This window comes from Caretta caretta, chromosome 2 (genome assembly GCF_965140235.1).
Source record: "Caretta caretta isolate rCarCar2 chromosome 2, rCarCar1.hap1, whole genome shotgun sequence".
In the NCBI taxonomy this organism is placed as follows: Eukaryota; Metazoa; Chordata; order Testudines; family Cheloniidae; genus Caretta; species Caretta caretta.
Genome location: NC_134207.1, coordinates 53176785 through 53203941, shown reverse-complemented (window position 1 = coordinate 53203941; position 27157 = coordinate 53176785). Strand labels below are relative to the sequence as shown.

General features: G+C 41.0%; 1 protein-coding gene and 1 long non-coding RNA gene across 2 annotated transcripts in view; one reads left to right on the top strand and one right to left on the bottom strand.

Moving 5' to 3' along the window:
* LOC125632585 (tumor protein D52) overlaps positions 1-27157 on the bottom strand; it is a 205062-nt gene that overhangs the window by 15382 nt on the left and 162523 nt on the right. The gene's annotated exons all lie outside the window — the stretch shown is intronic.
* LOC125632587 (uncharacterized) overlaps positions 6834-27157 on the top strand; it is a 38285-nt gene continuing 17961 nt past the window's right edge. Inside the window, exon 1 of the long non-coding RNA XR_007355364.2 lies at positions 6834-6870. This is a non-coding gene — a long non-coding RNA (uncharacterized LOC125632587). The remainder of the gene's footprint in view (positions 6871-27157) is intronic.

Here is a 27157-nt window from a genome sequence, read left to right as displayed (position 1 = left end):
TGGTGGATGCTGTGCTGTCCCCCTTTCTGGTACCTACTCTCTGGATTGAAGTGGGACCTGAAAGAGCACCCTCCCAAGCTGGCATTTGACATGAGAATCATCAGGTCTGGTTCACTAGTGGATGGATCCCTTTAAAAAAATTGATTCTTTGCCCTTAGTTAAAGGAGCAGAGAATATACAATGGGACTTTGACCACTACCAATGGATATGTATGATATGCAGAAGGGACAGTAAGAATTACTGGACAGGTCTCATATGAACTCTGCTTCATTGAAGCATTTCTGTATATGAGATCAGCATTCCCAACAGACTCCAGTAAGAATAGGCTTTTGTTTTTGTACCACCACTTGTTTTCTTGATGCCCATCTTCACCTTCTGTTAACATTCTTCTGAGATGAAACCTTGTACTTGATAGCATTTCTCCTTGGCTCAGCCTATGATTGAGGTTCCCTGGCACCAAATTACATTTGTTTATCATGAATCCAAGATACTCCAGAAACAGTATCCTCTGTGTACTTGTTTCTGCTTTCTTACTGTGCAGAGCTGTGATCAGAAAAATTGTCTAGGAAGAGATAAAATTGAATTTCCTTCTTCCTTACAGCCAATATTAATAATACCATGACCCTGCAAGAGACGCTGGGAGCACTTGTCAGATCAAATGACAATGATTGAAGTTGAAGGGGAACATCTGCTATCCATATGCAAAATGGAATTGTCAGTGAGATGATAACATGGGAATGTGAAGATAAGCCTTGTTTTGGAATTCGTTCAGATGTTTCAGATTGAACCCTTCTCTATTTGTTCCTAATTGTCAATGACTAGAAATAGGATAGGGAATGAGCTGTATTACTCTGATTTGAAATAGACGATGGATGTCCTGGCATTCCCACAGGTTGCTTGAGATTGGGAATGAGACAAACTGTTCCTGTGATTCTTGCACAGCTCCACAGATTATCCCCTCTAGACAAAGTCCAAAAATCTCATTTTGACCAAAGCTTCAGGTAGTCTGTTTGTTCCCAAACTGAAAGAGGCTAGTACCAATCAGGGGTCTAAATCTAAGTCTAGGTGGAAGTCATGGAGATAGCTTTAGGGCAAATGAGGGCAGCTACTAAACTTGCCTCAGTACCCCAACTGGGCTGGGCTGAGGCGGGGAACTGCACCCTGCATGAACAGAGCTGGCTACAATCCCCAACAAGACACTCAATAAGGGGGGGGAGCACATGACACAGACCTTTGCTTTAGCATCTGGCTTTCTTGGCCTAGCTTGGTCCCTGGAGCCTGCAGAGGCATAAGCTGCTGCAAATGCCTCAGAAGAGGCAGCAGAGCTCAGGGGACTCCCCAAATCTCCCCAAAAGCAAATGCAGTGCTGGGGTATGGCTGGGAATTAGGCTAATGGGGGCTGTGAGAAGCAGCGTGGGCCGAGGGACGTGCTGGCTGCCCTTCCCGCAGCCCCCATTGGCCTGGAGCAGCAAACTGCGGCCACTGGGAGCCGAGATCGGCTGAACCTGCGGACGCGGCAGGTAAACAAACCGGCCCAGGCCACCAGGGACGTTCCCTGCACAAGCGGTGGAACAAGTTTGGGAACCGCTGGTCTAAACATTTGAAATGAAGTTTTGGAATTTTCCTTAGAAAAGCACTGTTGAAGGGAGGACTGGTTGAGCCAATGGCCACTGTGGAGGGAACTTCAGCATTCCCTTGCTGTGACTGACTGACAGGTCTTTTTGACACTCATGTGGCTCATCACCTTTAGAATCACGACACAGACCTCTGTCACTTGAGCTAACAGAGTAACTCATAGCAGTAGTAGGCTGATGTGGACCAACACTAGACGGAGATAGGACACACTCTGCCAGTGGGTTTCAGTTTTATTTTTGCTGACAACTCAGGATTGGTGAGACTCAAGAATCTTGGTCTCCATTCCAGGATCTGCAGGGGAGTGTGCTCTATAGAGCACAGACTATTCGGCCTATTTCCCCAAAGCCTGATTCCTTCTGCCCCATCCTGGTTCTCTCTCTTCTCCACTCCTAGCTCCTTGTCTTGTCTGGAGCAGGTGGGAATGGTCGTTACTGGAGAAGTCTTTCTGAGCCCCTACAGCCACGGGCTACATGATGCATGTGCAGTCACTCTGTGTGAATGGTGCATGCGCAGTCCAATCAGTACATGGAGCTGTGAGAGGCTTGAGGATGTTCAGTGAAGATGGAATCTTTAAAGATTTTAGTTGTTGCACTGCGATTTTTCAGAGGTTTATAACTTGGTCAAATTTGAGCAGATTCCCCTTGGGATGGCAAAAACCCTGACCACAAAAGCCAATCCCTGCAAAATTTCAAGTCTTCACTCCAGACCATGTAGGCGCTAGAGCTGTTTAAAGAGAAGGTTGTCAGAATTCTTTTAATATAGACAAAACAATGTATTTTTCTCTAGCCTCGTTGTTGGAAATGGCTCACCAGCCATTGGTTGAAATTTCCCCCCCAAAAAATTCAGTTTGAGGCCCCCATCCGTAATGGAAAATCTCAGTTCACACAGTTAACATTTGGCAGGATCTTATCATGGGACAGATCAGGCAACCTTAATGAGAGAGACAAGGTGGGTGACGTAATATCTTTTATTGGACCAACTGGTGAGGGAAGACAAGCTTTCGAGCTTACGCAGAGCCCTTCTTCAGGTCTCAACAACATTGCATACAATGTTAATACAATCTTAATAATAGACAGTACTACCAGCCCTGCCTATAATATTTTTAGGGGTGGTTATTTGCTTGGGTAAGTTTCTAAAATAAAAAATATTTAGAAACCAGAGGGTATTTCCCAGTATTTAAAAACATGGTAGGTTTCATTTTAACTCAAAATTAATCAAAATATCCTAAGAACAATCTTAGCTACCCACGTTATGAATGCTCAATAAAATATTAGTACTAAATAGACTTTTTGGTGAAAAAAGGTCATGGTTTCTTTGTCAAAAGGACATTTTCAGATTTTGTCAGGAACATTTTTTTGCACTTCCTTAGGTCTCAGATAGCCCATTCAAATGACTTTGCTGGTTAATAAATGTACTTTCTAGAGGGAACAGAAAATTCTTACAAAGGGTCGGCACCCTGAAAAGAAAATGAAAATGGTCTGGCAGAGTCACACCATCAGAGTTCAAGACCATTGCAGCAATGAGTCTAAAGTGTGCTGCAAGGCCACCAGCAAGTCTGATTTCTATCAGAAATGACAAATATCATCAATCCCTGAGCAAACCTAACACTTGAAGAAGACATGATGTTTTTACTTTCTGCTAAATATAGTCCATTAAAAACATTTTGGATTTCAAAAAAATTGTTTACCCAAACATGTGAAATGAGACAAAACAAGCAAATGTAGGAAGAGCTAAATGCTTTGTACATTACGGCTTGAAAGCAGTAATTCTAGGCAGCTAAAAATGTGTTATCCAGCACAACAGGCGAATTACTTGTATGTAGACAAAAGATTTAAATGTGAAGACAGAGGAAAGGGCAGCTTTTGGAAACATTATAAAGAAAGACTCGAGCCTGTGATAGCTTGTATATAGGAAGAAGCATCAAAGATTCCCCTGATGCTACAGGCTTGGGATATGGGAAAATTATAGGAGCTATCAATGAATACAGCAAAGGAAAGAAATTCAGGAGGAATAGGAGAAGTTCAGTTCTGAAGAAAATGAGTGGGAAATGGCAGCTGAACATTCAAGAAAAGATTTGTCAGAGAGAAGCTAAAGTTGCAAGTTGAAACTTGACCAGGAGGGTCGCAAGGAAAGAGGTGAAAGAGAGGCAGGCTAGGCAGCAAGAACACCATATGCCTTAGGATTTTGGAAACATAGGCGAGCAAGGAAATAGGATGGGACTTAGAGAAGGAATTTGGATCAAAGGATGGTGACTTTTCATGACAGGAGAAACAAGAATATGATTGTAGGCAGTGAAAAATAGAATGGCTGAAACTAAGGGAGAGGGTGCAGTTTAAATGAGTATGAAAAAGGGAACAGATTGAAGAGACAGTCTGTTAAAAGAAAGGTCTCAGAGCTGGAAACAGGAGCAAAGGAGTAGAGAAAGTCTATGCTGCACTAAAAGACTTGCAGCAGTGAGTCCCAGAGCCCAGGTCAACTGACTTGGGTTTACACGGCATGGGCTGCGGGGCTAAAAAAAAACAAACAAAAACGGTGTAGGCTTCAGGCTTGGGGTGAAGTGCAGGCTCTGAAACCCTGTAAAGGGGGAAGGCTTTAAAGACCAGGCTGCAGCCTGAGCCTGAATGTCTATTTCTTGCCCCACAGCACAAGCCCCGTGAGTCCAGTCAATTGACCTGGTCTCTGAGACTTGGTGCTGCAGATTTCTCTTTGTAGTGCAGACATACCAAAGAGGGTGGAATTGTGACAAGGAAGAGGACAGATGAGAGCAGGACTGAACCCAATGTTTTTACAGCAAGCTGAAGACGTACTACATTCTGTAAGTGCTCAGAATGGTTATGTGTAGTGACATACTTCACAAATGGAACGGGGCACCTCCTCAGCTAAACTCTTTGGATTTAGATACTGAAATACTGCTCAGTAGAGAAACAAGGATCAAGTTCCAACTCTTGAAAAATCTCCTAAATTAGCAAACCAACCAATCAAAAAAGCAATTGTGATGGAGCTGGGGTGTTCCTAAAGTGGTCTTCTTTAAGGAAAAATTTATGAAATGTAAAGCTACTGTACACAATCAATCACCACCACTCGCCTTCAAACCATCTTCTCCCAGGTATCTTTCTATATTTGTTCCTCTCACCAACAATCTCTCTTCCCTGAACTGTTAGCGCATGACTTGTCCTGTCTATATTACACTATGATCCTACAATAGAAACTGACCTAGTTACCGTGGCGTAACCCCCTAGTGGATACAATTATACCAGTATAAGGGTTTGTCTATGCACACAAAGTTGTACCACTTTAACTATGCCAATAAGGTAAGAGGTATAATGCCCCCCTACTGTGGAAGTAGTTATGCTGATATAAAAGTGCTTATACAGGTATAGCCTTTTCCCAGAAAAGCAAAGGGAATAAGCTACACCAATATAACTACATCCAGATTAGGGGGCAGTACCTCTTTAATTAAACTGGTATAAAGATACATCCCCAACCAATATAGTTAAATCAGTAGAAAAATAGTGTGTACAATAGGCCTAAAAGGAGAGATGAACAATTAAATGGTAAATAAAAGAAGCTTCAGTGAAAAGACCAAAAAAAAAAAAAAAAAAAACCCTAACCAAGACCAGAGTTGATAGGTCTGTGTTCCTCTTGCTGAACATCACCAAAAACAGTATAAAGAGCTGCTGTATTCGGTGCTTTAGGTTAGCATTATCATCAGTCACTCCCAAAGTAACACAGGATCCTCAAATTAAACTGGGGCTGGTAAGTAACAGAAGAACTGATTTGAAAAGTACTTTTCATTTGTGATTTTCAGATGTTTACCAAATTTTCTTAAAGCTTTTCCATTCACCTTTAAAAAACCAAAACAGACAGACATCGTAAAAAATTATATAGGAAGTAATGTATAATATCAGTTCTAATATACGTTTTTTTAAATAGCGGCAGAAAGTGTTATAGTTCTAGCTTTATAGTCAAAAACTCCTTTATAAATCACCTAAATAAATTAGGTTGTTAAAACTGGTACTCACTGCAGCAGTGCTGATGCTCACGCTTGGGACAACCCCATACAAACTATGCCAGCCATACCTTGCAAGATAGCTTGCCAAAAAAAGCGTGTTATTAGCCAGGCTTGGCTCAAACAATTTGTTGCCCACAAAGCTACTTTAATGTACTGTCTCTATTGAAAAAAAAAAAATCACAGTAATCCAACAATACATTACGATACTTTCCCATCACTGCAGCAATTCCCACCACAGGCCACACTTTGTCTCCAACAAAGAAGCCTCACATTCTATGTCTGCAAAAAACCCTATCCTGACTAGTACTGTTTTGATGCCAAGAGGAACATCTGTGTGCTCAGAACTACACAAAACTGGCTCCCCCTACTCCCCCAAACAATAGCTTGTGTGACCGCTTGGTAAGGAAATGCTCTTTCATTCCCTTCCTCTTCCCTTTCATTTTATTTAGATTTTAAACAAGACAGTTGAACAACGACATCTGTTACTATTAGTCCAAATACATTGAAAAGGGTTAAGTTGATCCTGCATTACTAGTTTTAATCTGGATTTGTTTTTATAATGAAGAACTGCTTTTGATATTAAGCAAAAACAGTCACCAAATAATTCAAACTCTCTGGGTCTTCTTTTCCCTCTATCACAAATTGTTACAGGACGAGAGTAGATCTCAGCCATAAAATACTGAACTACAGATAGTAAAAGGTTTCTCCTGACTTGGATAGTGTTGCAGGTTTCATCTGAGGAACAGCGAATGGTGAAATTTTAAAGAAAAAAAATAGACAAAAATAATGTAGACACAAATAGTACTGCTTGTCTGGATTCTGTGTCAACCACTTAGGATATGTCTACACTGCAATAAAAGACCCAGGTGTGGCTGGCCCGGGTCAATGGATTCTGGGTTGCTGGGCTTGGGCTGTGGGTCTAAAAACTGAAGTGTAGACATTTGGGCTCAGCCTGGAACCAGGGATCTGAAACCCCATGAGGGGGGTAGGTCTCAGAGCCAAAGCCCAAATGTCTACACTGTATTTTTTAGATCTGCAGCCTGAGCCCCTCAAGCCCTAGTCAATTGACCCAGGGGGTACATCTACATTAACCGCCAGATCGGCAGGTAGTGATCGATCCCCGATCGCTCTGCCGTCGACTACTGTACTCTACCGCGGCAAGAGGCGGAAGCGGAGTCAATGGGGGAACGGCGGCAGTCGACCCTGCGCCATAAGGACACGAGGTAAGTCGACCTAAGTTACGCTGACTTCAGCTACGCTATTCTCGATTCCCCAAGAAAAATCGATAGGTTGATTCCCCGCCCCAGTGTAGACCAGGCCTGAGACTCAGTGCCACAGGTTTATCATCAGTGTGGATGTACCTTGAGAGACAGCGCTGCCCAGTAGATGAAAGCCAGGAACTCTGGCTTGAAACCAAAGAAAGACCCACTGAGGCGAGTCACTTTTTACAGAACATCTTCACTAGGGATTTGCATGGGTAAAAAATGGTTCCCAAACTAGGGGTGCCGCTTGTTCAGGGAAAGTCCCTGGCGGGCTGGGCCAGTTTGTTTACCTGCTGCGTCCGCAGGTTCGGCCGATCACAGCTCCCATTGGTCGCGGTTCGCCGTTCTTGGCCAATGCGGGCTGCGGGAAGCAGCGTGGGCCGAGGGATATGCTGGCCACCCTTCCTGCAGCCCACATTGGCCTGGAGCAGCGAACTGCGGCCAGTGGGAGCTGCGATTGGCCGAATCTGCGAACGCGGCAGGTAAACAAACCGGCCTCGCCTGCCAGGGGCTTTTCCTGAACAAGCGGTGCCCCTAGTTTGGGAACCACTGATCTAGACAAAAAAAAACACAATAAAATCCTTTATGGAAATTAGGGGATACAGGAGCGTCTGGCAAGGTCTGATAGAAAAATATTTATTTATGTATGCACTCAGTGCCAGAAAAGAATGGATTATCACTTCTGAATAAAAATAGTTGTCTAATAAAATCACTTTACCTATAGAGGTAAATATATTTTAATCATTTTACATTTTTGGGTAAAATTGATAAATTTTAATGTATGCGTGTGATAAGAAGATAAACAAGCATAAACGGAAGATGGGTGAGGTAATATCTTCTACACTACACAAACAAGCACGAGTCTGGCCTAATATACCAAGTAGACAAGATTCCCCAGAAAGCTTTACCTGTATTCTTCTTATTATTCCTACTGACAAAGTCCTCTAAGTTGGCCCGGTAGCTGAACTGGGGCAAAATAGACAAAGATGACAAGTAGGTGAAAGGGGTAAAACAAACAAAATACTGAGAATAGGCACATGCCTTATTAGCTCTGTTTATTTATTTGACACTTAAGCTTTATTTATTTAACTCTTGCATTTACTTTTTATTTTCCACCCCTTTTATCCCTCTCCCCCGGCCAAGTTTTAGGTAAAGCTGATCCTCACTGATCCATTCCCTTGACTCTTTGCCAATCCTGCTATTTCCTTAACCTCTTACCCAAAAATAATCTCCTCTATCTCACTGAGTTTCTATTGATGACCAAAGATTCCCCACAGTCTCATTCGGTGAAGATGTCACCTCAGCTGTTGCTGCCACGTCCTGGGGAAACAGGGGTCCTGATCATAAACCACCCCCAGGACTGTCCTGTAATGGACTGAGTAAGGGAGGCTGCAGGATGGCTAGGTGGTTGTACTCCTTCCTTTGGTCCCACCTGCTACTGCTGCTGTACACCTGAAAACCTACCTACAATGTGTATGCCAGTCTAGTCCATTAGAGAGACAAGGTAGGTGTGGTAATATCTGTTATTGGACCAACTTCTATTGGTGAGAGAGACAAGTTTTCAAACTATACAGAGCTCTTCCTCAGGTTTGGGAAAGGTACATAGGGCATGCCTTCCCGAGCAACATTAAAGCGCTGCCGCGGCAGCACTTTAATGTGGTTTTGTAGTTGCTGCTCTCCCAGTGCTATAAAAAAAAAACACCTCCAAGAGGGGAATAGTTACCAGGACTGGTGCACTGTCTACACTGCCACTTTACAGCGCTGAAACTTGCAGCACTCAGGGGTGTGGTTTTTTAACCCCCCTGAGCAAGAAAGTTGCAGCGCTGTAAAGTGGCAGTGTAGACAGGCCTTAGAGTGTCACAGTTAAACACAAGGTGGAACAGATTGTTTAGCATAAGTAGTTAACATATATTTGAAGAGCCCATTCAAGGTGAAGTAGCCCATTAACACCTCTGCAGTCATAGGACAAAAAAGGGTGGTTGGTGGGTTATAGATTATCATAAGAAACCATAAATCAAGGGTCTTTATTAAGACCATGATTTTCTGTCTAGCAAAGTTATGAATTCAAGCTCTTTTGAATGTGAACTCAAATGTCAAATTGCAGAACTACTAACTGTAGTCTGTAACCTACCATTTAAATCAGCTTCTGTACCAAATGACTGGAAGATAGCTAATGTTATGTCAATTTTTAAAAAGGGCTCCAGGGGTGCAACCAGCAATTACAGGCCAGTAAGCCTGACTTCAGTACTGGGCTAACTGGTTGAAACTATAGTAAAGAACAATATTGTCAGACATCTAGATGAACATAATTTGTTGGGGAAGAGTCTATGGTTTTTGTAAAGGGAAATCATGCCTCATCAATCTACTAAAATTCTTTGAGGGGGTCAACAAGCATATGGACCAAGGGGATCCGTGGATATAGTGTACCTAGATTTTCAGAAAGCCTTTGACAAGATCCCTCACCAAAGGCTCTTAAGCAAAGTATCTTATCATGGGATAAGAAGGAAGGTCCTCTCATGGATTGGTAACTGGTTAAAATATAGGAAACAAAAGATAGGTATAAATGGTCTGTCTTCAGAATGGAGAGAGGGAAACAGTGGTGTCCCGCAGAGATCTGTACTGGGACCAGTCCTATTCAACATATTCATAAATGATCTGGAAAAAGGGGTAAACAGTGAGGTGGCAAAATTTGCAGATGATACAAAACTACTCAAGATAGTTAAGTCCCAGGCAGACTGCGAAGAGCTACAAAAGGATCTCTCAAAACTGGGTGATTGGGCAACAAATGGTAGATTAAATTTAGTGTTGATAAATGCAAAGTAATGCACATTGAAAAACATAATCCAAACTATAAATATAAAATGATGGGGTCTAAATTAGCTGTTACCACTCAAGAAAGAGATCTTGGAGTCACTGTGGATAGTTCTCTGAAAACATCCACTCAATGTACAGCGGCAGTCAAAAAAGCGAACAGAAAGTTTGGAATCATTAAGAAAGGGATAGATAATAAAACAGAAAATATCATATCTTTATAAATTCATGGTACACCCACATCTTGAAAACTGCGTACAGATGTGGTTGCCCCATCTCAAAAAAGATATATTGGAATTCCAAAGTGTTCAGAAAAGGGCAACAAAAATTATTAGGGGTATGGAATGGCTTCCATGTGAGGAAAGATTAATAAGACTGGGACTTTTCAGCTTGGAAAAGAGACAACTATGGGGGGATATGATTGAGGTCTATAAAATCACGACTAGTGTAGAGAAAGTAAATAAGAAAGTGCTATTTACTCCTTCGCATAACACAAGAACTAGGGGTCACAAAATGAAATTAATAGGCAGCAGGTTTAAAACAAAGAAAAGGAAGTACTTCTTCACACAACGCACAGTCAACCTGTGGAACTCTTTGCCAGAGGATGTTGTGAAGGCCCAAGACTACAGGGTTCAAAAAAAACCTAGATCAGTTCATGGAGAATAGGTCCATCAATGGCTATTAGCCAGGATGGGCAGGGATAGTGTCCCTAGTCTCTGTCTGCCAGAAGCTGGGAATGGATCACTTGATGATTACCTGTTCTGTTCATTCCCTCTGGGGCACTTGGCACTGGCCACTATCGGAAGACAGGATACTGGGCTAGATGGACCTTTGGTCTGACCCAGTATGGCCGTTCTTATGTTCATGTGTTGTGCCTTTGAGGACAAGGTCTGAAAGGTCAGATATGGAGCAATCATTTTGTGAAAAGCATTCACCCATGCGTGACATGGTGTTTTTGTCTTTTATCATTTTTCTGTGCGAGTTCAAGACTTCAGTGATTGGTTTCACCCACACAGTTGTTACTGGGGTATTTAGTGCACTGAATGAGGTACACTATGTTTATGGCTTATTAGAACAATCTGTAACCTTGTCTCTCTAATATCCTTGGATCAACAAGGCTACAACAACAGTTTAGTCCAGGGCCAGCACTACACTGAGACTCTCAGTCATGACAAATTGTGGGGTACTAGTGGTCTTGGAATTTGACAGATACTATCACATCAAACTCATTTTTCTTGACACCAGATTTCCAAAGACTATTGCTATATTAGTTTACTACACATGGCCCCTCACATTTTTAGGTCTATGCAAAAACTGGTTAAAATGGGAAAGTGCTCCACCAATGACAAAGAAACAAGGACAGTGCTTGTTACAATTGACAAGGGATGCTATCTCCACCAGGATAATTTTTTCTTGTTCCAATGCTCTTCTTGTGGTCTCTTTTGTTAGATTTTCTTTTCTTCCTCAGTTTCCTCCAATCAGTTTCTCTTTTTCTGTGTGTTTGTCCTCATTCCCCTCCTACTCTTCCCTCTTCATTCCTTGCAAGTCTCCTTAGTCCTTCCTCACTATTCACAGTCTCTCACCAAGCATCCTTTTTGCTACAATCTATTCTCCTCTTAATCCCGGATCTCCTTGTCATTCCCCCCAACCCCAAGCACTTCTAGTATTAAGTCTTGTCTGCAATAGGCAAATTCTGAAAAATATCCTGTAATTACTGCCACTGAGCCTTACCTGTTTTTGCAATGTTGGGATCTCAAGTATACACCAGTTATATGCATTTAAAGCAACATATCTATCAGACCTGCCCTAACAAGTTTAAGCCCATGTCTACACTAGCACCTATGTTGGCATAAATGCTCATGCACGCAGCACTATGTCAGCAGGGGATGCTCTCCCACCAATACAGTTACTGCCATCGTTGAGCTGGTTTTATTATGTTGGCGTAATGCGGCTACATGACTGCTCTTACAGTGGCACAGCTGTATCGGTACTGCTGTGCTGCTGTAAGCTTGTAAGTGTAGACAGGGCCTTAGATTACACAGTGCTTAAAACAATAGGAACAACCAAAGGCACCTCTAAATTAGGGTTCCCAATATTGCCAGTGCTAGTGGAGTTGAGCTGATGCTCACAATGATGGATAATTTTGCAAAAGTTTCATGTTTTAGACTCGGCCTTAGTCATTAGCAGAAATGTTAGCCTCAGCTATCAGAGACAGAAGTTAATAAACATTCTAGCATCTAATGAAAGTAGTACTACTAACCATCCCGCATGGGACAACATACCATGATGCCCTGAGTGGAGAATAGCAGCATGATGTCATACCAGAATTATGTTTATGCATCCAATGTAGAACCAAAAATGAAGCGTTTGTGTGCACAAAACCTAGTCACTTGCTTCACACCACAACCTCCTTAATCCATTTATTACAATTCCTTTGTAATGTCCAAAAATCTGATCTTTAAGCCCCACGACTGAGTTACTTGCTATTTAAGAAAAAAACAAAGCCCACAGCACCTCTGTTGGCAGTAATCCAGAGTCTGTACACTAGGTTCAATCAATTTGACACCTCACCCTCCCATCCCTCTCTTCAACCCCCTCAAATCCCCATTTCCTCCTTGGCCACAGGTTTTCCTGCCTTCTTGAAATCACAGGCTGTCCAGTTCCTTACTCCCGCCCTGTGCCTCCGATTTTCCCTGTTGGGCCCCTGGTGTTGCACCTGGGGGAGAAGAGGGTGTTTGGGGGTTGGAGCTCTGCACAGGTATTATGCCTGCATTCAGACTTTGATGACTGGGGTGGGTTTGAAGGTGGAAAATCATCTCCAAGAGCATCTGCAACTCTTAGCACTGCTCTGTATGTCAATGGAGTAGCAGCAATCTAAGGGGATGGAAACCCTCCAGCCCCATTCACCTCTCTCCTCCTGGATGATCTTGCCTAGACTAGAAAATTAGATGCAATCAACTAACTTGATCTAATTAACACCTTTTAAAACCCTATCAAAGACAAAGCAATTGTACTTTCCAATATAGTAAATGGGTCGAGTTAAAGTCTCCGCTCCTCCACCAGAGTTTTAAATCCTAGTCTAGACAAGGCCTATGGTACTGATGTAATGAAGATGTGAGAGACACTTCCAGTCCCTCGATCCGTTAACTGCACTCTGAGTTGTCTAGATTAGGAAAACAGGTCAGCTAACCTTGTCTCTAACAACCTTTCTTCCTTAGGCTATGGCTACACTGGCACTTTACAAAGCTGCAACTTTCTCGCTCAGGGGTGTGAAAAAACACCCCCCCCCCAGTGCAGCAAGTTACAGCGCTGTAAAGCGCCAGTGTAGACAGTGCCCCAGCGCTAGGAGCCGTGCTCCCAGCGCTCTAAACTAATCCCCTCATGGAGATGGAGTACCAGGAGCGCTGGGGCGCATGACCACACTTGCACTTCAAAGTGCTGCTGTGGGAGCGCTCCCGTGGCACTGCTTTGAAGTTTCGAGTGTAGCCATGCCCCCAGTGTAGATACAGATTAACACCTTTTACCTCCAATTAACCAATCAATCTTGCTCCCTTCTAGGGTTCACCTCAACCAGCTAAATGGGGGTAAAAGGTGTTAACCCATTTCTACACTGTGAAAGAGGTAGTGGTTAGGCCAGGGTTCCCCTAACATAGGTTAGCTAACCCCACCTTTTTTCTCAATCCAGACAAATAATTTGGTGCTGTCCTGAAGAATCTTCCAGTCCCTGCTCCAAATCATCCCCCATTGTTCTCTCCATTGTGCAGCTCTATAAAAGAACAGGATCTGCCACAAAGGGTTTTTGCTTGTTTAAAGGAATAAAGGGGAAGGGATTTTTTTGGTGGTGCTTACACCCATTAGCCAGTCATTATCAGCAGCCACCAAATGGAAGTAAAGCTGATATACAGGAAAATCAAGACACAGAAAAGTAACCCTGAAGAAACAGACCTTGTTTCAGTATAAAGCTAAGGTATGAGTCAAAGAGATAGTTATGCCGATATAACCTCCCTGTGCAGACACTTCTATTCCAGTAGGAGAGTCTTTTCACATTTATTTTATGTCGTTTAGGAAGGTTTAAGCTAAACCAAAAAAGCCATTATTTAACTAGAATAAGAGGGCCTACCCAAGAGATTAGGCTATTATAACTATACTGTATGGACAAGACCATAAATAACTGAAGCTTCTGGATACAGATGATGATGCAGAGAGGGGGCACCACAAAAAGTTAGATGGAATGTAGCGGAAACCAGTGTGGTGGGAAGCAGAATAAATGCTAAGGGGCTTTTTGTATAAGTAGAGAGGAGAGCTTTTAGTTAGACGGATCAACAACCAACAGAGGGTTTGTGCCTCTACAACAAAAAGAGCAAATGAAAGCTGTAGAAAGCTGGCTAGATTGTCAGGCTCAACGGGTAGTGATCAATGGCTCCATGTCTAGTTGGCAGCCGGTATCAAGTGGAGTGCCCCAAGGGTCGGTCCTGGGGCCGGTTTTGTTCAATATCTTCATAAATGATCTGGAGGATGGTGTGGATTGCTCTCAGCAAATTTGCGGATGATACTAAACTGGGAGGAGTGGTAGATACGCTGGAGGGGAGGGATAGGATACAGAAGGACCTAGACAAATTGGAGGATTGGGCCAAAAGAAATCTGATGAGGTTCAATAAGGATAAGTGCAGGGTCCTGCACTTAGGATGGAAGAATCCAATGCACCGCTACAGACTAGGGACCGAATGGCTAGGCAGCAGTTCTGCGGAAAAGGACCTAGGGGTGACAGTGGACGAGAAGCTGGATATGAGTCAGCAGTGTGCCCTTGTTGCCAAGAAGGCCAATGGCATTTTGGGATGTATAAGTAGGGGCATAGCGAGCAGATCGAGGGACGTGATCGTTCCCCTCTATTCGACATTGGTGAGGCCTCATCTGGAGTACTGTGTCCAGTTTTGGGCCCCACACTACAAGAAGGATGTGGATAAATTGGAGAGAGTCCAGCGAAGGGCAACAAAAATGATTAGGGGTCTAGAACACATGACTTATGAGGAGAGGCTGAGGGAGCTGGGATTGTTTAGCCTGCAGAAGAGAAGAATGAGGGGGGATTTGATAGCTGCTTTCAACTACCTGAAAGGGGGTTCCAAAGAGGATGGCTCTAGACTGTTCTCAATGGTAGCAGATGACAGAACGAGGAGTAATGGTCTCAAGTTGCAGTGGGGGAGGTTTAGATTGGATATTAGGAAAAACTTTTTCACTAAGAGGGTGGTGAAACACTGGAATGCGTTACCTAGGGAGGTGGTAGAATCTCCTTCCTTAGAGGTTTTTAAGGTCAGGCTTGACAAAGCCCTGGCTGGGATGATTTAACTGGGAATTGGTCCTGCTTCAAGCAGGGGGTTGGACTAGATGACCTTCAGGGGTCCCTTCCAACCCTGATATTCTATGATTCTATGAAACAGTAGATGCTAGTAGTAAAATCAGCTCTTGATTTAAGTCCTGTCCTTAAATCACAGTTTCAGCAGTGTTAATGAAGTAAACAACTGTTGTCTCTTCCAAATAAATTACAATTTAACATGCTCATTAAAAAAAACAAAGTAGTCTTAATATTCTATGGGTTCAGCATAAGCAGTTATATCTGTGAACAAAAAATGTGAATAAAATAGACCTCAACATTTAATCTGTATGTTTTGCTTCTATCACCACCTTTCAGGAACTGCAGTTGCTGCCAATCACCCATCTCTCATGGAGTATGGTGAAGTCACAATAAATCACCATAACAAAATCCTACTCTCATCTGCAAGCAAAACTAATTGTACTGCAGTATATATTTTTCTCCATCTCAGAAGGTGTCTTGCAGCTTTCCCACTGTATCAAGTTGCTGGTGCGCACGCACACACCCACACACATGCACACAAAGCACCTAGGTGATAATTCATTCCAATTTAAACTACTTTTTCAAACTAACTTCTCCAAACAATGCATTATCTACATTTTAAATGGTGGGTGAAATTCTACCATCCCTCTTAATAAAAAGGACAGGGAGGTTTATTGTATTCAACAAAAGATTGGAGGAAAGTATTGACAGTACAAGCAATCTATAATACCCTTGGGGTGGAAAGAATTGTTCAGAAATTTTTCTCACACACACAGAAAAGGAAATAAGTCCATACAAATTTGATTTTTTCCATTGACGTACCAAGGCTATCAAAATATGTTGTTAAACGCTTGACAACAGAGCTAAATAAACATTTAAAAAAGGACACGTATGTCTGAAATACACAAAAAAAGCTTTAAAATATGATCAGTGGTGTCTATCATTCTAACAGTAAGACTAAGTGAATGTAAGACTAAAACCAGGCATTAAGATGCCCAGATGTGATATAAGAAGTAAAGTTACGTTTCTCTTAAGGTCAAAGAGAGTGGCTGGGTGATAAAAAGACCCATCTAGATCAGGAAAGGATTTGCCCACAAGAACCTAGGTACAGTTTTATATTATAATTATTTATGTATATTACTGTAGTGCCTAGGAGCTCTTGCCAGTACCCCACTGTGCTAGGTGCTGTACAAACATAGAACATGATCTTTAGTATCTGTTTGGCTAATAATAGTAATAATAATCTTAATAATAAAATAATAACAATAATAATAATTTTTGCAAATGAAAACCCAGTAAGCTTGCCTGTTAATTTTAGTAGTTCATTATCTAACATAACATTGCATTCAGTTTTTGAGATCTGAGTACTGTGTCTTTGTACAGAACTCCACGTCTATCGTCAGAACTATGGTCATATCTTGATTCCCCCATGCCCAAAATACCCTTGTTTTGGAAGTACAGAAATAAAGTACAAAATAAAAAGGGGTCCATATTCTATTGCCACAAAAAGCCCCAGATATAGAGAAGGGAGGTGTCAGGTTTTCCATACACCGAGAGCAAAACATGTACTGTCAACCTAGATGTCTTATTTTAGATCAAAGAAAATGACAACAAAAGAACAAATCTATTTTCTCCATGAGAGTGAATACAATGCATATATCTTGCTCTGAAAGATCCTCCTCCTTGAAATGACTGACAGCATTTTAGTACGCCATCCTTTTCCCTCCCCCCAAAAAGCAAGCAGAGTGACACTGCACATTTAAAGATACACTACAGAGAAAAGAAAAAGCTTAACATAGGGGATCAAAGCCATCTATATCTTTACAAATGACTTGCTGTTGCCCCTTCAGCATCTTTTGTGGACAGGGAACAGCAGGACCAAGCAATCTATCGCTATCCATATTCACCAGCCAGTTTACCTATCCAATGCAGAGCAAGGGCAAAGGAGCAGCAGCAACTACTGTAACCTCAAAGCTGCAGCAGTGACAGTGAAGTGACTCTGCAGCCTGAAAAGACTCCCCTCCCTTAAATCCCCCAACCTTATCACACTAGGCCCAGTGACACAGAGGGATAGATTTAGCCCAGAGGTTTTATATCAGCATTTTGCTTATAGCGTTCTAGGGCATAATTGGCTTCACAACCAGTCAGGGAAGAGCATTCTTTTTAACGAATGCCCATTTGTTTTGCTGGGAGGGTGGGAATGGTATAGGGGAAGTACTCACTGAATGTTCTTGGAATGTAATCATCTATCACAGAAACAATACATCCTTAACTCGGGTATCGGAAACCCAGTTTACCTTAATGATGAAAGAGGTCTGAACAATTTTGTAATATTTTATGACTATTATTTTATATTGCAATCTAAGCAATTTGGCTTCAAAATAAATGTTCTGCTATGTCCAACTGCAACAGGATAAATCATTAAAGGTAACCCTGGATCAAAAATATTTTAAGAGAAACTTCTGGATCAAAGTGGCGTTCGTTTGCCATGTTAGTGATAAAATTTCTATTCCCAGCACTGCCAAAAGTGACCACTTGCAGATTCTCAATTACTTAACTTGGGGAATAATACTTGCCCCCCTCCTGAGGTAAGGCTCAGTAACAACATGCAGTGCATTACTAACACCAGTTGGCAGATGAACTGAGACTAGAAGCCTTGTTTTTTTTCCCAGGCTTTCTACCCTGCATTCCATCCCTTAAGTTAAAGGGACATCTACTTCTGCTGTTGTGTCCCATCCAGGACCGGCTCTAGGCACCAGCAAAGCAAGCACGTGCTTGGGGCGGCACAATTCCAGGGGCGGCATTCCAGCAAACCCCCCCCTCCCTTTTTTTTTTTTTTTGCGCTTGGGCAGTTGCGCTCTCAGAGCTTGGGGTGTCAAAAAACCTAGAGCCGGCCCTGGTCCCATCTGCAGCTCAAGCTGCATGAGAGCAGGCAGCATGTTCCGTACAAATGAAGCGAGTGTTACTAGAGCATGCTCAGTAAGCTCTGATAGACTGGAGCATGCTCCGTGCAGGCAGAACATTCAAAGATTTTATCTGTGAGCCTCTACCAAACCTCTACTAATTATGTGAAAATGGTAATTTTCAAAGACTTATAACTTAGCTAATTCTAAGTGAATTTTCAAGGGAACAGCAAAAGGCAACGTCCTGACATCAGGGCTCTCCACCTGGCAAATTTCAAGTCCCTGCTTCAAAGCATGGAGGTATCAGAACTTCTCAAAGAAATGGGAACTTTTTTTTTTTAAACATTGGCAAAACTACCCACTTTTACCCAACCTTGTTTTCAGAAATGGCTGAAAACAGTTTAACTCCAAATAGTCAAAGTTTCCCAGAATTACAAGCAACTAAAATAGGGGCTTGTAGTGGATCGAATTAGGCAATACTATCTATGGGCATCACTACCAGCACCACCTATAATATATGGCTAATAAAAAAAAAAAACACGGAAGAATTACCATAGCCGCTCTGGAGTGCAAATGAACAATTACATGTTTGAACATGTAAATGAACTTGCCATGTTTAATTCTTTTGCACATTACAGCAGAAATTGTACCCAATGATAATAAAAAATATCAACGATTCTTTGAATCTCCATTTAAAATACAGTTGTGCAGAATCATTTCTCTTTTAGTCTGGAGTTTTTAAAATGCACATAAAATTTTAACTGTGTCTGAAAAATACCGTATTTTTAATTTCTGAATGAAACGGAATCTTTTCACTTCCCATCCTGATGGCTGAAGAAGTCTAAAGGGAGAACTGAAAATAGTTCCAAACTAAGGAATGAAAGAATCTCTTCTTACATGTACTCCAAAAGCTCTCAGCCCACATCAAAAAAACATGCACCACATTCTTAGAAGTGTTTGTTTATGGTACTAGAAAAGCTTATGGAGTGTAGGCCTCCCAATCACATGAAGGAAGGCACTTTCATCAATACCAAGAGCCTCTCATGCTTTACTGTTTACTCCTCAAACACCTTATTTATCCCATTAGGCCTGCATTCAAGCTTGCAATGGACTCAAAAAGTGCACAGCATTGTGTCACTGAAGCCTGATCTGCCCACTGACTGGCGTTATCAAGCAGAACAGACCACTACAATAGAATACTAAATATCTTCTTGTGCTCTCTCCCTGTGCCGCTCTACAATTTAAAGAAAAACCTTGGTGTTCTTGCAGAATTTTGCTTCTTCATTCAACACTGTCCATGAAGTCTGAAGTAGCTTAGTGGTGGGCTTTGTGTCATTTACTGATGATGGCATGGCTTTGTGTGACACACAGCACTTTCAGGCTTTTCACTAATCCCCATTCTTCTTTCTTCTAAGCCTTATGTTACTTGAGTATTTGACAGGAGGAAGTTTCATATGGACAAGGCCTTCCGCATACAATCTACTATTGGCTGCTGGTGACCAGATCAAATACAGCAGAATGGAGCTTCCATCTGTCAAAGACTAAACAAACTGTAACACAAACTTTCATTCTTTTTTCACAAATAAGGGCAGAAAGAAAAACTCCAAGTTCAACTCGGTTTGGGTCTTTTAAACTTGTCAGTGCATTTAATAAACTTCCCAGTGCAACACAAGTGGAGACTACAAAAAGCTCAGGCGTCCTGTTTCCCTATTACCTGTATGTATATTAAAACTGGGCAGAGCTCTAGGCTTTGCATGTCATGAGGACATTAATTGTATAATTAGTAGAGGCATTATTAGTTATTGTGATATTTTAAAATTCAGTGCAGAACCTTGAAATAGCTTCATTTTTCCCCAACGGAACAATCAGTATTGCTACAAGACTTCAACTATTACCCTGCAATTATGTGTCACCATTCTAAAGCCATACACGCAGAAGAAAAACCTCTAGGTGACTATCAATATACCTCACTACTTCCACTAATTGTTTACACTTCCTAATGAAATCAAAGAGTTATGCAACCCTGTGCAATCTAGACTGGAAGATGCAAGGGCACCCCATTCCCTCCCGGTTATTAATTCCCTCTATTTTGATTAGCTGTGCTAATAGCAAACACACTTCCTCCAGCTGTGAGGACTGCTTAGTAGCTGCCTTCATAACCAATGCCAAGTCTACATATTAATACATAACAACAGCTGCTTGCCTACTCATACAGCTGCAACAAGAGTGCTAGGTGACAATAGCTAGAAGAGAAACAGGGAGGAAGTGGTTGAATCAGTACAAGCCTCATTTTTGATACCTAAAATAATGCATGGATATTCCTTTCCCCAGGGCTAGCACTGTGCATCAGTTATTCTGAACTTTTCATCCAGAACAGTCCATAGGTGCTCCTGCTATTCTTGCAATAGGAATGCAAAGGGAATTTGCTATTACTATAACCTCATGCCGTAACCTAAAAAAGAAACTAATCTCATGGATTTTCGTGCTGGAATCTCTAAGGAAGTTTGAGGCTGAGATCAATAGGGTAAAATCCAGCACCTTCCTGAATCGAGACTGCAAAAGTCACAGATTGATCATTGCTGTCCGATCTATAAAATAGCATTCACATAGTTACAGAAGCAGCTATCTACCCATCACTCTTAGGTGAAGGAGGCAGTGACAAACTTTGCATACAGAGGGTCAACAAATAAATGGGTAGTAGGAGGAAAGTACTTCCCTAAACATTACCTAGTCCTAAATACGTTTTTTCTCCAGATCGCATAACATATACCCTTCAACTGGTCAAAGGAGGAGGGGATATCCAGCCTACATACTTAGATAATACTAAAAAGTACTTGAATGAGAGACTCCCTGGTACAGACGGATGTTAATTTAGTGATTAAAGAGGGGATATTAAGTCAGTATTGAACCTGTACCACAGCTTGATATTAAGGTGCTCTGTGCTACTGGAGGTACTATCTGTGGAATGATACATAAAATCAAGGTCCTGACAACTTTTGGTAATAAAAATCCAAAAGCATTTATCACATGAGTAACGCTGTCCATTCGGACCTTCCGGCTAAATCTGAACTTCAGTCATTCTATTCTATTCAATTTTCCCATGCAGTTTCAATCTGATATACAATTAGTCTTCACTGTGGGACTTTCACTTCAAACTAGTAAGAACAACTCAAGTAGTATAGTTGATCAATAACACCAGCAACATTATTTCACCGAGGAGGGATTGGGGAATGGTGGATCTAAAGCAAGGTTAATTAATTATTTTTGTGTCAAAGCCCAAATTTCTTGGTCAAGGTATAGTTGAAGTCCAGCCTCCAGAGAAAACAATATCTTCATTATTGTTATTATTTTTGTAACAATACGTAAATAAAAAGATTTCATGGTCCATTCAAAAGGATTTGGAGGTCCAGGATTGGCCTCTCGTCTGTCTATTGACAACCCCTGATCTAAAGGGTCTAACCCTGCTGATCACCCATGTGGATATCAATACGATGCCATGTGATGGAATTTCTGTTTTTTTCAGTTTGCTTCTTTTAAAATCCAGGAAATTACACACACAAAATCTTCAATTAAAAGAACAATAATGTTGCAAAATCAAACACTCAAAAGTTAGGAAATGCCTTATTTGAGGGCCCAAGTACATATGCATTATGATACAATCTTTAATACATGATCATATTTTTTCCCCCAGGACTCATGCTTTCTTCAGTGCACTGGATGGACCTGCTCAAGGAATCAATGAGTGTTGTGCAGTGAAGGAGCCTGTGGTCTGCAGTACCCCTATTTCATTTGTTAAAAAGATTAGGTTTGTGGTGAATGAGGCGGAGATTGCAAGAAGACAATGGATGATCTCATGGATAAGACAACTGAAAGCTGACCTGGAGAATGGGATTCTTATCCCTGCCTCTGCCACAGGAGTTCCTATGTGATGCTAGTCCAGTCACTTAAACCAAACTGTTTACAGGCATTCATTAATTGTGTGTTCCTCATTTTCTGGGTTCCCAACTGGAGACCCTGGGGTCTGATTTACAGAAGTGCTGAGCACTCACTGATGCAACTGAAATCAGTGAGAGCTGCACTTTGAACCCATGACATGCTACTAAATGCTAAGTACTCTGAAAAATCAGGTCTTGGCATCTCAAGTTGGGCACTCAATATTAATAAATACTTTTGACCTTAATCTCTTTATTCTTCTGATTCCCATCTGTAAAATAGGGATAATATCCCCTCAGCTCACCGGGGTATTGTGAAAATAAATTCACTGTTTGTGAAGCACTCAGAAACAGTAGTGATGAATGCCATAGAAAAAGCTCATGAGGAAATTAGTGATTCTGTTTTCAGAGCAGAGTTTGCATAATATGCAGTAAATAAGTCATGAAGCCACACACAGATAAAAGAGCGGAAGAACACGGATAAAACACAATAACTGAATAGCTGCTCATTAAGTGAGCAACATCCATCCTGCGCACTAAATGAGGCAATGGTCTTGTGGAAAAAATAGTAGGTGATCATGTAATTAAAGACCATTTCATTATGCATAAGCAGGAGTCTGAAGTAAGGTTGTGAAGGCAACCTTAACTCTAGCATTTCCTAATTTTACAGTGCTTGACTTTGCAACTTTAATATTCTTTTAACACAGGTATTTAAAATTTTGTGTGTAATGGGTATCTCAGGAAAATCATTCCCGAATTCTCTCTTAGTTTTCCAACTCAGTGGACATTAACTCTCTAAAGTACACTATAGAGTGTAACAAATAGTATGGGAAGTTAGTGATTCCATATCTGGAAAAATCAACTCTCCTGCATTTCTGCAGATGACAGCAAATGCTGTGGACATACAAACAGCTACGGATATACACCAAAATTCTCTTGTTTGATGCAGAAATTGCACTAACCTACTGAAGAATCCTGGTAAGCCACGTTAGCTCAGAATGGTATACACACAAAACAAATGTATTCTTCTATATAGTATTATATTATGCAACTGGAGCCCAGAAAATTTACTAACATCATCTTTCAGACATGATATTGTAGATGCCCAAATCACATCAATGTTCTTTTATATGATTCCTTTCCCATTATTCTGTCAGGAAACTGTTACAATTCACAGATGTGCATTCAAACTACTACTTGCTTTTTAAATCTATAAAGCTGACTTATTCACCCTAGCCATGCCTGCAACATGACATCACTGGTGCCTTTTCACAGCCCTGTCTAAACCAATAAGTCAATTGCAAATTAAGGGTCAGATTCACAAGTATGCTTTGGTTGCTTTGCACTGCTCTGGCTAAAGAGGTTAAGTGGCAGTATATTCTGGCTGCTTTGCACTGCTCTGGTATACCAGTGAATCTACCTTTGAGAGTAATTTTTTTAAAAATGCTGATTTAAAGTTGATACTGTACATAATCATTAGAAATATTGAATGGTAGCATTTTATTGTTTAGTGAGAGTATGGAATTTTTAATAATTAACAAAAAATCTTGTGGTGCAAAAGAGTCCCTCATTTGTATATTAGCAAATTAATTAAAGCAGACCAAAACAACCCCCTCCCCCCCCCCCCCAAAAAAAATAAAACAACCATTTCCTGCTACATAAAAAGCCTTTCGAAGGGGAGTGGCCATAATCTATAGTTTGACAAAACAATCCCCCCAAAGTTTCTCCAGATTTTTTGAGACATTCTACATTTGACTACTAAAACAGCATGCTAGGAAAGTGATCAAATTTGCTCTGCAGATATTTAACGTTTCCATTTTAGTCAGCTGTAAAGCAATGTAATTGTACACAACTGTAAAGTCAAGTCACTGATTAGCAAGTTAGCTCAAAGGCTGTTGCCACAGACACTTATGGCTACTTGAGAAAGAATCAATTATGCTACTTTGGCTCATCTCTCCTCTGTGGACCAGAAGTTTATGGTCAAGTCCGACATCAGATGATGGAATTATATCCAATGTTGACATCAAAGTCTAATATCATGATGATATGCTATTGCTGGATGACGCCATATTTCCAATGAGATATTAATATTCCTTAGCCTGCATTCCCCTCACAAATACTGTTACTGTGGATTAGTTGGCACTAATATAAATGTTAACAGCTGTATTCAAGTTGTTGTTGAGTGCACAGCCATGCTTGTGGCCACCAACATACTATTTACTGTGCAGTGTGTGTAATTCGTTCCACTGAAAAGCATACCTATTTAAAATACATTAAGATTTCACAGAGAATATAGCCCAGGTAGAAAGAGCAAACAATTATCAACTAACAGCGACTCCTTGTACCAGCCAGATGTTATTCCATATCAAAATATTTCACTGTCTTTTTACGATGTATATGTTTTTACATAATACTATGAATTTTAAGTTTAATGCACAGACATAATTACGTACACCTACAGTGCACTCTTTCCAATCCAAATTTATTTTTCAAGCCCTATAAAATAAAATTCAAAATAGATACCATACCTGAAGTTATTACAACAGTTTATCTTAGTGCTGCTGGTAACATTTTTAAGTGCCAGAAATGAAGTACAAAGTAAACAAAACACTCAAGACACTCCTCACTGTAGGCCCAACTAGGAATGAAGCTTAAAGCCATGGATCAATGTTTCCTACTCTAATTTTACTTGCTCCTTACTCAAGGCAACACTCTTATTGAGTGGGAATACTTTATGGGTTGGCACAATACCCATACATTTCAATTTATCTGCACCCTATACATAAAGGAAAAAATTAATTTAAATTACCTGTAATTTTATCTTCCCATGTGTGGAAACACACACTGCTCTATTTGGCCAGTATTAATGGGCTTTTTGCCTTCATTCTAGGCTTTGGAGGTACATATGAGATCCCGTTTGGGATTTCACCCCCAAATGCTGAATGCTGACTCCCCTTCCTGGGATACTTGAGCCATGTTGAGAGTCCAGACATACTTTGTCTCCTCAACTATGTGAGTAAGAACTATTTTAGAAACGTACTATTGAAAAAAAAAATTGTCTAGTGGGGTAGGAGGTGCTGCGGACAATATGAGCTAACTGGGAAAGTCAGCAGAGCCTTCTTTGATCTGAACACTAGACCCCCACTTCACCAGCCAGTGTGTTGAGGCTACTATACACCAGAATGGAGGAATTTTCCAGTTCCCCATAATCTCTGGTGAAGGATCCTCTTCTCTATCAGAACTGTGTCAAGGCTGGAGAAAGAGAGAGAGGAAAAAGGTTTTTTTTTTAAAAAAAGCAACCTTTCCTGGAAAGGAGGGTCCACAGAGAGAGCCGCGAGGAATCTCCATTTGACTGGCATAGAGGCATTAGACTAAGCTAGCAGAGCAGTACCTCAAGTGTGCCAGTCAGAGGAACCTGCACTGAGTTTGGGGGCAGGGAGGCAGGAGAGAATGACACAGTAAGGATCTTAAGTCTATTTCCGAAATGGTATGAAAGCAAAAAACTCATAACTACTGCAGTAATGGAGCAGCAAGCAACTTCACCGGAGAAAGGTTCTTGAACCCATTAGTAAAATGTAAGTTACGAAGCATCAAAACCAGAATGACCTTCAAATAAAATAAGGCAATGAACACAAGCAACAAGCACAAAATTAAAAATATATCCTAAACTTCTCTTTCCTTTTCACCTACCTACAATAATCACTAACACCAGGGGCCATGGATCAACGTTCATACCCCATCAGTACCTGGCCTGGGCCGTGGAAACTAATGAACCAACCAGTGGACCAAATTCAGTGATGAATCCTGCTCACATGCCACCTGAGGCACATTTTCAACACACCAAGAAGAATCCCTAACACCATGTTGCCTGTTGCAAATAGTGTCTGCTATATTAGTGACAGCAAATCCTGGGGGATAAGAGGAAGGTATTTGTAACATCTAACATCTTCCCTTTTGAATACCTTCATTTTGTTTCAGTGATCACTGCAGGTTTCTACTGACCACAGCCAAGTTTTGTACTTTTGTTTAGTTTTCACCTTTTCAAGACTGGGGCTAGTCTACTACTAAAGGTTTAAACTGGACCCTCTCCTTGCTTATGAACCTTAAATAGGACAAGTACAGTAAACTGCTACTCATGGAAATATCCTTGCAGGTCAAATTAAATGTACTCAGACACTATACAGCACTGTAATCCCAGCAGGCTGTGCAGTTTTTCAGATGAGGCACTGTGGACATCACTATCCAAAACATTTATTAAAAAGAGTAATTTTTCTGTACCTTTTCCAAACTTGAGTTTCTACTTATCGTAATCATTCACAGATCAGATAGTAAAGGTCCACTGCCCCTGTAAAAGGGTCAATATTCAACAGTTTTCTACTTTAACTGGAGTTATCAAACAGTTTAGTTTAAACTAAACACTTGATTAGTTTAGATTAAAAATGAAACAAGTTTATTTAACTACAAAGAATTCGGTTTTAAGTGAGTATGAGTGTAAGATATTAAAGTCAGATATGGTTACAAGAGGAATAGAGATAAAACGCTTTCCAATAGTTAAAACTTAACAAGCTAGACTTAGTTCAAGAATTGTCAGTTCAGGGTTGTCCCCCCATCCCAAAGTCAAAGGGCTGGTTCCCTTGTTGTCTTAGGTGAAAGAAGAGAGATAACTTGGGGTGTTTTTGCCCCTTACTTTTATAGTCTGGTCACTCATTCTCCTGAGGTTACCCCTAGACAAAGTTAATTCCAGCTGTGAGGACACAGACCTGGAATCTCATGGTGAAAGAGGTTCCATGTTGTTGTTTACTAAAATGCAGATCAATCCATTCCCGACTCCCTTCATTAGCAAAGAATGGCCATTTGATAGGTGACTGCCAATCAATTTTGAAGACACCTGGCTAGAAGCACTTGCTTGTCCTTTGTCTTTCAGAAACGGGTTTACCCCCTTCCCAGACTTGTCTGGCAACCACATTGTATTATTAGTTCAGCTTATGTTGATAACTCTTAATACACATTTCATACATACATTACACAAGAATATTAATAATCAGTGTGCTATTGTTAAATGATTAAATTATTAAATATTACTTCACAAGGCTTATATTGTAGAAAGATTATTACAATAATGTATAGGGTGTGACCTCAGCGGTGCTTTCATTCATACAATCTTCTTTTCATGTTCATAACAGCCACATAACAGTGCATGACTTCCATTAGCTTCTCACACACACTTACATATGTCAATAATTTGGAATAGG